Source organism: Nannobrachium achirus (genome assembly GCF_963921795.1).
Source record: "Nannobrachium achirus genome assembly, chromosome: 8".
NCBI classification, from domain to species: Eukaryota; Metazoa; Chordata; class Actinopteri; order Myctophiformes; family Myctophidae; genus Nannobrachium; species Nannobrachium achirus.
In genome coordinates, this window is record NC_137817.1 from 30,850,285 (window position 1) to 30,860,462 (window position 10,178).

A 10,178-nucleotide genomic window follows, 5' to 3' on the forward strand; every position below is an offset into this window, starting at 1 on the left:
GCCGTAATGAGACAGGGGGATCTCAGTTTTACTCAAAGCATTGTAGGTAAGTCATATAACAAGATACAACTATACACAATCGAAAGTAAATTTGTTACAACAACTGAGAAGCTCTAATTAGACAAGCACTGCTGTTCTCTTAATTGCATTTTCTTTCTGTTCTTTCTTTTTCAGATGAGCCAATATGTTATGATCTGAACTTCATTGATAAGTCAGCTCTACACACACGAATAAAATCTAATCCTAACTTATTGCTCCAGACTCCCAATCCTTCAGGGGAGGAGGAAGACTCCATTGCCAAGGTCCTGGAGTGGTTCAGCCGCAGCACTGATAGCAATGATTGGCTTGATAAAGAGGGCGGGCACCAAGCTATAGTCAATGTTGACAGGAAAGCAGACATAAACGTTGAGGATTCTGGAACAAAAGATATGGATATCTACAAAAATAGAAATAGGGATAGAAAGAGGGAAGCTCCAGAGATGAAGAGAGCTCATCGAGAGGCCAAAGATGTTAAAGATAGTATGGAACCTATAAAGTTAAGAGCAACAGATCGAATTGAGATTCAGGAAGTGACAGAAATGCATGAAGAGGCAAGGAAGTGTAGCAGGCCGCAGGAAGTGAAAGAGAGTGAAGATGAAAGCCAAGCTCCAAAAATCTCTCATCTAAAGTCATTCTGGGAGAAGGGAAACACCGGTCCTAAGATACTTATTAGTAGATCAAACACGAACAGTGATAAAGGGCAGAAACCTACACTCCCTGCAACAGAAAAGGACAGAGAGAAAGAAGTGAATGAAAATCAATGTCTTAATTCTGACATGTTTTCTGCCCCTGGTTTATATGGTGGAAAGGGAAAATATGAAAAGGATGCATTCAATGTCAAGGACAAACAAGAAAAAGAACTACAACCACCAAGTCAACAGAAAGACAAGGGCAGCATTGAAAATGTTCAATTGAATATAACCCCAAACCAGCAGACCGAATACACAGCAGAGACACACACCTCACCTGGCTTCTTGGGAAATGATCAGAGTCCCGGAACTCATCGGAAAGATGACATAAAGTACAGTACAGACTATATGTCATTTCCAGATAACACTCAAGTAGTTGACAGGAGAGGTTCAGACACAGAGATCATATCTCTGACCAGATCCAGCTCTCAGCCAAAGATGCAGTTTGTATCGAGACCAGAGTCTGAAATGTTCTCTCCATTGACATCAAGTCCACAACCTGACTCTCTCCCCCAAGCTAGAGGCAGCCCTTTGCCCATCAGATCTTCCTCATCCATAACAACCGCACAGCACGAAGACTTGATTGACACAAACCTCCAAGGAAGGGGCAGCCCGGACACAGAGAAACTCTACCAGTACAGACACAGCCCGTATTTGGACCGGAGGGGTGGGAATGAAACACAATTTACCACCAAAATGCAAATGCAAAGAAGTTCAAGTGAAGATGTCAAGAGGAAGGATAATGAAGAGAGAAACGTTCAGTCATGCATGTCTTCTAAAAAACAGGATGACTCCATCAGTAAAGACCGAAGCAACAGCCCCCATTCACAGAGACACGGCCCCCAGCGTCAGGAAAGCACAGCAGAAAGAATAAAGCAGCTCAAAGCTTTCTGGGAACAGGAGAGGAACAAGCCTGTGAATTACACTGGTTTATCTAAAGGCTCAGGGGACGGTAAAGCCACCCGCTGTACAAACCTTGGAAAACTAAATAATAGATTCACCAAGTCTGCATATGACTTGCGGTCAATTGGAAATGATTCAAGTAGTGATGATGATGATGGAAATGGGCACAATTTTGCCATTCTCACTATGAACCAAAGGCTAGACAAGTTATCCCCAACTATAGGTGTGAACCGTGTGCAGTTTAAGAATCTCCGTGAGTTTTGGGGTGAGGCAACATCTAATGGCAAAGGGTCATTCGACAAGCCTAAAAAGAATCAAATAGATGGTGAATCTTTAGCTGTGGGGTTAAAGCAGTGTGCCGACCCTGAGTTTTATAAACCTGCCCCGGTCCAAGCCGAGAAAACCAGTACTAGACCGGCTGTCATGAAATCATCTTCACATTCCCAGACTCTAAAGTCCCCACATGATAGACAGTTTGGGTCTGTGTCAGGAACAGGAAATGACAGCAAATCAAGCCTGTCTCATTACTTCACAACCGAGTCAGGGCAACTTAGAGATTCTAGGAGGGGCTCCAAGGATGCCACTAGAGAGGAGAAGCCCCCAAAACTACTAAGCAACGTCGGAAAAGAGACTCGCTCTCCTAAGGCCAAGAGAGACCATTTGAGTGGCCGTGGAAGTTCTTTGTGCCGTGCCACTAGTATGTATGCTTTGAATGTCACTGAAGATATTGAAGAACCCTTTCCGGGACAGCTTAAAAAGAACCAGGAAGCCTCCCCTGTCCAGTCTCAGGATAGAAGGCAGGGTACTGATAGGACTCAGAAAAGGAGGCAGAGTGCTGACAAAGGAGTAACTTCTCGGAGAACAATAGAGGATTCTGAATCTCTCACCCCGCGTGCACGAGCATTTGTTCCCAGAGACTATCGGCATTACTTAGGCATGACAGAGAAGACCAGTGTCCACACTTCCTTGGCGCCAGCAGTAAAGGAGCAAGGCTTAGAGGGCAAACCTGCCTATGACCTTGACTTGATTGGGCCGGTGAGGGCCAGCACCCCAGTGGGTTCAGAGGAGCGTTATGGCAGGAGGGGTAGCAAAACGTCACCACGCCCACTGTGGGGAAACAGCGGTTCAGACACTGGACGGGATTCATCCATAAGCAGTGCATCAGACGGACCCTGGTCTTCAAGGAACAGTTCTAACCGTGAGCACCAAAGTTCAACGTTTTCATTACCATTGCAGTCTAAACAATATTGCTACAGTATTACTAATGCTACAATCTTGGACCGTTTAGTTCATGATGAAAATAATACCATAACATTTAACATTAAATGTTGAATGTTAACTTAGATGATTCCAGAAGGATGTTCTAAGTATACATCTATTTAACAAATTTTAATACTACAGTATCATTCATTGCCAATGATGAAACACATTTTAACAAGTCTTGGTCTTGTGGTATGAGTTTACGAGCCCAAACTCTTGCTGTAAGGTTATACTGAAGATATGCAGTTGTATGATGTTGACAGAAGGATATGTCTTCAAATACTGTGAGCTTGCAGATCAGTTGCCCTTGTTTATTTAGTGGGATGGACAGTCAGTTGTTGTCTTTATTGACACCACATAGGGACATTCACAGCACTGGCAGGCTTTTACAGTTCATACGATTGTAGTACTGTGCGGAAGGCAAGCAGGGATTGAACCTGGGGCTCCCAATCACCGGTCCAACACACAACCCGTCGTGCCAATAGGGCTGAGACCAATTAGCAGGGATGTTGTGCGCTAGGTCTCTGCTGTACTAACTATGGGGGCTACACTAGTATTTGCATGGATATAATAAACTAGATCGCCAGCTGCTCTGTGGTAGCACACTTGGTTGCTTTTATTTGTATCCTTACCACACACACCCTACAGGATAGGGATTCATTCTGCCCTTCCCACTTCCAGTATCAGCTACTTATACTGTCAATCCCAATTAAAGAAACATTAAGAAGAGGAGAGTGGAATCTAGACTCTTTCTATGTTTTACTCCCAGATATTGTGCAGTGTGTACTGAGTACTTGATTGACAGAAAGTAGATTTTTATAATTGATTATTTGTTATTCATCAAAATACCAAACAGTTATTAGTTACAGCTTCATTCTAACATTTCTTTTCTCTGTTTCATATAATTATCAAATGGCATACAGTCAACTTTATCACTTCAACTTATTATTTGTCCTTATCTTTCACATTTAATAGACTCAATAACTGATAGATGAATCAATAATTAGTTGCAGCACTAGTGTGATGTGATGTGTTGCCATATGAACTCCCAGGTGAATGTGATGATGATGACCAAAACCCTGTAAGGAGAGCTCTGAGGAGAGCAGAGGCACGGCCTAAAAATGTGGCTAAAAGTCTGGAGGACATCACTGCATCTTTGACACCTCGTGAGCATTATTTACTCCTGCCAATAACATAGTTATTTTGAATGTGTGCCATCATATAAACTGTAATTATTATTCACAGGCCAAGAAAGAAGACAAGATCCCATTGTTGACTTGAGACGCAGTAGTGACGGTTAGAGTTTTGTCTTTTTTACATTGAGAGAACATTGAACATTGAGAACATTTTTGTAATCAAATTGATCAAGCCTTTTGCACTATAAATAAATGGCACCCTTTTCCTTTTCATGCAATCACTGCTCAGTTCCGTCCATCCCCTCACCGTCTTCATCCTCATTTTCGGACCCTGAACACCTGAAGAAGATGAGCAAATCGGTTCCCTCCTTTCTCCAGAAGGAGGTAAAGCCTTGCATCCTTTGGTCTTCTAAGTGAAAGCTTGCTTTTGTATCGTTGTTGCACAGGGCTTTCTGTAGCCATTGTCTGTGTTACAGGTCGATGGAACAGAACCAGACTCCACGTCTGAGGACAGTTACCATGGACACAGGCAAAAGACAGGAAGATCTATGACTAACCTCAGCAACTTCTCTGGCATGGCATCTTCCTTCTCTGTAGGTTCGCCCACCACAGCATGCATTGCTTATGCATGATGTGTGCTTCACCTCAGCACTACGCCTTGACATTTCTGTTTCCGTCCGAGTTTAACTGATATTTTCCACAGCTCCGCTGACAATCTAACCACATAAACCCTACATAGTGTATATTGTTGATCAGTGTCACCCTAGGACTCAGTTCCTTTCTACATCTACTGTACATCAAATCTATTCAGCGAAATAGATTTGTTCACGTGTCGCAATGCAACGTATTGTGAGCTTGTAGATCTTATTTTCGCAGAATGTTCACGACAGAATAGGGACGCTAGGTTTTATATGGTTAAAATGCAGTGTGAGGTAAGAAAGACAACACTGTATGGTCTTATGCCAGTGAGGCACCAATGAGTATTTATTGGCATGTTAACAATCTAATCATTGATAGGTCACTGACCTAAATATGTAATTATAACTAACTAATGATTCTCAAAGATGATTATCTGTGTGTTGTACCATTTACAGGACATACTGTATGACATTTTCTCTGCTTCTGGGGTGGTTGGAAAACATTGTTAGATGTTGTCAGACATACATTATGGCCTCCCCATTTTGTATGAGAGACCATTTGACACCATCACAAAGATGACTTTGACCTCTGAACTAAAACCATAACAGAGAAAAATGTTTTGTGACACTGCCAGTAGGCTACAGAAATACCAATGCAATTTGTTTCACAGACAGTGTGTGTGTGTATATATATATTTGTGTGTATATATATATGTGTGTGTGTGTGTGTGTGTGTGTGTGTGTGTGTGTGTGTGTGTGTGTGTGTGTGTGTGTGTGTGTGTGTGTGTGTGTGTGTGTGTGTGTGTGTGCGCGCGTGCGTGCGTGCGTGCATCCACACTTGCAATTTCCCAGAATTGTACCTATCTAGTTTAGCTTGCATTTAATTATGGAAATCCAAATAATCACATTTCGAGTCAAACGTCATAGATACAGTAGGCTTGAAGCAACACATGTGAATCTTGGAATCCTCATGATATCTTTTAACAAACACAATCAAATCAATTTCAGAATCTTTAACTGTGGGGTATGTGTGCTGCTGTCATTAATAATGTGTACTTACTTCTCTGTGTGCGTTTGTGTTCCTAGCTTAGTGGCAGTGTGATGACCATGTACAGTGGTGACTATGGAAGTGTGGAGGTCCAGGGCAACATCCAGTTCTCTATCAACTATGTTCAGAAACTCAGAGAGTTCCATATTTTTGTGGCTCAGTGCAGAGACTTGGCTGCTGTAGACCCAAAGAGAGGCCGCTCAGATCCGTGAGTACTGGTTTGGAATCACGTGGGAGACCAATTTTTAGAGGAAATCCCCAAATTCCTTTTATGTACTAAAGTAACTAAACGATTTAGCCAGCACTGACTCTAACTGTTGATTTCTCACATTCATGTTTAACTACTTAACCACTTACAGTAAACCCTAGCATTCCTATTATGGGCATGTCATAATAAATGAACATTCTGCAAAAATAGGCTAACATTTGCCAAAAATAACAGATACATTGTGAGCTTGTAGATTGCCTATTTTGGTGAAGAAATTATGGTGTAGAGGGGGAAAAAGGAGGCAACCATGTATAGACCTCATGGTATACAAAATCTGTATACAGTATAGGCCTACAGATTTATTTTAATGTTTTTGATATAACAACATGCCCAAAATAAGGATGCCAAGTGGAAAGTGTTTAAACACTCAAAGCTAAATCCAGCTGATTATGACTATGAATTAACAGACTTTGTTTATGTTTTCACCCATTGTAGGTATGTTAAAAGTTACCTTGTTCCTGACAATGCTAATCTAGGAAAGCGGAAAACATCTGTGAGAAAGAAAACACAAAATCCAACATTTAATGAGATCCTCAGAGTAAGAATTGAGAAGAGTTGAGATTACACAGACATCTTCCAATATATTATTATATAGTTTGACCAACGATTAACCCAATTAAAATAAACTCTCTCTCCACTGTCTCTCCAGTATCGCGTTCGCATGGAGTATCTCAGAACCCAGACGCTCATTCTGTCAGTCTGGCATCATGACACATTTGGCAAGAACAGCTTCCTAGGTGAGGTCGATGTGGACCTGTCCAAGTGGGACTTTGACCACACCCAGATGAACTACTTAGCCCTGAAAGCCAGGGTAAGAATCCAACACATTAGGTGATATAAGTAGATAATGTTACAGGAGGAAGACAAAAACAAACCATAAACGCACACTCACACACACATGCGTGCGCGCACACAGACACAGACACAACACAAAACACAAGACTGTACAGTATGATGCCTTGGAATGTACTGTATGTGTAATACTCTCAACCTCTTCAGCCCACCTCCAATTTTGGGCCTTCAGATGACCGAGGAGAGATGAGACTAGCCATACGTTTCCTGCCCCAGATCACACATAGTGAGGGTCTGTACTGAAATCTCACACTCTCACCCACCCACTGCTCCCAAAATAGTTGGGAAGTAAATGCAGAGGACAAGTTTCATTTGTGTAAATGTTAAGTGACAAATACCCAAGCAACAACAACTAAAAAAAGCCTAGTTATTGAGTTTACCCAAAATTATATAAGAGGCAATAGAGCTTGTCCATAGTTAATGATTTGTCTGCCATTTCTGTTGGGCAGGCTCAGCTAAGGATGGCCCTCACACCGGTGAGATTCACATATGGGTGAAAGAGTGCAAGAATCTGCCTCTCATCAGAGCCGCCATTGACCCATATATTAAATGGTATGCCCCAAAACATCCTCTGCAGATCATTTGAGGTGATTGTGTAATGTATTTGTACAATGTTAACAGATCTGTCTCGTTCATTTCATTTGTTTGTCTTTAAGCTTTGTGCTGCCAGACACAAGCAGGAAGAGCCGCCAGAAGACTCGTGTGCTGCGGAGAACAGTGGATCCCATATTCAACCATACGATGGTGTATGACGGCATCAGGCAGGAGGACCTGACTGAAGCCTGTGTGGAGCTAACTGTCTGGGACCGAGACAGACTGGCCAGCAACCTGCTAGGAGGCATGAGAGTGGGGCTTGGTACAGGTACTGCTAGAATCCATACACACACATCTGACACTGATACAACAAAAACCATCATAAATCTGGATTGATCATATTTACCACCAGTAAGACACCTCAGGGCGACAAGCGACCTCGCCCTAAACAGCGAGGTCGCACCATGTCTTGGCCATCTGTCCAAAGGGATTTGGTTCCCCTGGCATCACAGGGATCTCCATATATGGCAATAAAGGGGATTTGGTTCCCATGACATCACAGATGTCAGAGCATGAGAGTCAATCAACAAAAAAGACAAGTGTTACCCAGAGAGACAGATAGACTGTCCCTTTTAAGCCCATATATGGAGATCCCTGTGATGCCAGTGGAACAGATCCCTTTCATGCCCATATATGGAGATATGGAGATCCCTGGGATGACAGGGGAACCAAATCCCTTTTATGCCCATATATGGAGATCCCTGATGTCGACATCACTGTGACTCTGTCCTATTTATGCCCATATATTGACATCCCTGATGTCCACATCACTGTGACTCTGTGCCACACTGGCCAGATGGCCAAGAGAGTGATGTGTCAGGCGTTACCCCATCAGACACGGACAAACTGTGCCGGTTCTGACAGTAAACTGCGACCTACTGTTGCAATAAATATATTCAACCGCTGGATTATTTTATATCTACTCTACTGTGCTGTATTGTTATTTCTTATTACTTTCATTTAACTACTTAAACCCTATATATTTTGTACTTTGTACCCCTCCTGTTTTCCTTCTGCACCAAGCCTCTTCCCCTCATAGATCACCAAATAGTCTGCCAGGGTTAATTTGGTTAGTCACATGTTTTAAATTGCTTGTATGTGGATCTGTCTCCCCCTGTAGGTAGAAGTTACGGAGCAGTGGTGGACTGGATGGATTCAACTACATATGAGGTGGCTTTGTGGGAGCGAATGATGGCTTCCCCCAATGAATGGGTGGAGGACGTGCTCCCCTTAAGAATGCTGACCCCTGCCAAAACTGCGCTGAAATAGGTTATGACTGAACACCTGCCGCATTTCAAATACTATATTTATAAATATATATTTTGTGTTAATAGCCGCATAATCAGATGTGTTTTATTTTATACTTAAATCCTTTAAAAAAGACACACTTGTAAAATATCTTTATCTACCTAAGCACCTCATATAGGAAATATTGTCACTTCAAACACCCTTTACTTTGCTTTACTTGAATATTTGCTTATACTGTACTATACACTTTAAAATCCTGAGTGTTCATTTAAATCTGTGCAAATGTTACATTTGTACACTCTGAGATTGATTGATTGATTGATTGATTGATTGAATACTTTATTAGAAGTTTGCATTGGAAAAAGTACAGGACAGTACAGTTCAGATACAAGGACTACTCAAATAATTTAAACCATAAGAAAGCGCAATGGCTTGTTTGCATTGGTGTCCTTTTGAACTAGATTTAAATTAACACTGAGGAGTATCTGTGAATAAACTGACAATATTTACTTTGACAGTGCTGATAGTTAATTACCATTTACAGTAAACTCTATCATGACATAATTTCCACTAGTACCGGTACATACTGTAATGGACAGTGTGTTATATTAACGACAAATGTAATTAAAAGATGCTTTGAGGAACAGCTTTCATAAATAATAATCTTGGAGAAATAAAATGCATCAAGGTGAAACTGAGGTGGATGTTTTTGTCTTTGATGGTTCCTGAAATTCAGGGGTTCCCAAACTTTTCAGCTCGAGACCCAAAATATAAATTTGCTGACTCCTTGTGACCCAACACAAAAACCCCCAAAGAAAAATACATTATAAATCAATGACATAAGCCCTGTTTAAGTGAAAATAGTCAATCTACAAACTCCCTATTTTGGGCATGTCATAAATGAACATTTTCACAAGATAACAAACATACATGTTATGTATGTATGTATGTATGTATGTATGTATGTATGTATGTATGTATGTATGTACTACAGGGGCATCACAAGGGGGGGGGGGGAGTGGAACTGAGTTACCAGGGCCCAAGGTGGAGGGGTCTTAATTATTTTATACTTTAGCTATTGAAAAATAGCAGATATACACGTGGCACCGAGTGCCGCGCTGTGAGCTTGTAGATCTGCTATTTTTGAAAAGTTGTGAAAATGTGTGCAAATCTTTTAATATATGTGTTTTTTAAGCGAACATTTGTAACTCAAAGTTTGACTTTGATTTTATGACTTTAGGAAGGAGATACAGATTTCTCCAGATCATCAGCCCTACCTGAATACAATGCACAGTAAATTTCCAGTGATTTTAATAAATGGTCCATTTGGTTACATTTGTACACTCTCTGAGGTTTTTGTTAAAAGGTTTAAGTTCTATATTCTGATATCAATGTGGTTCCTGTGTAAATAAGCCGTGAAGCTTACTAGGATCTCCTTTTAGTTGACCTTGTACCAGTGATTTGTGCTGTCATTAAACTGTACTCTTTTCTATTGCAAACTGC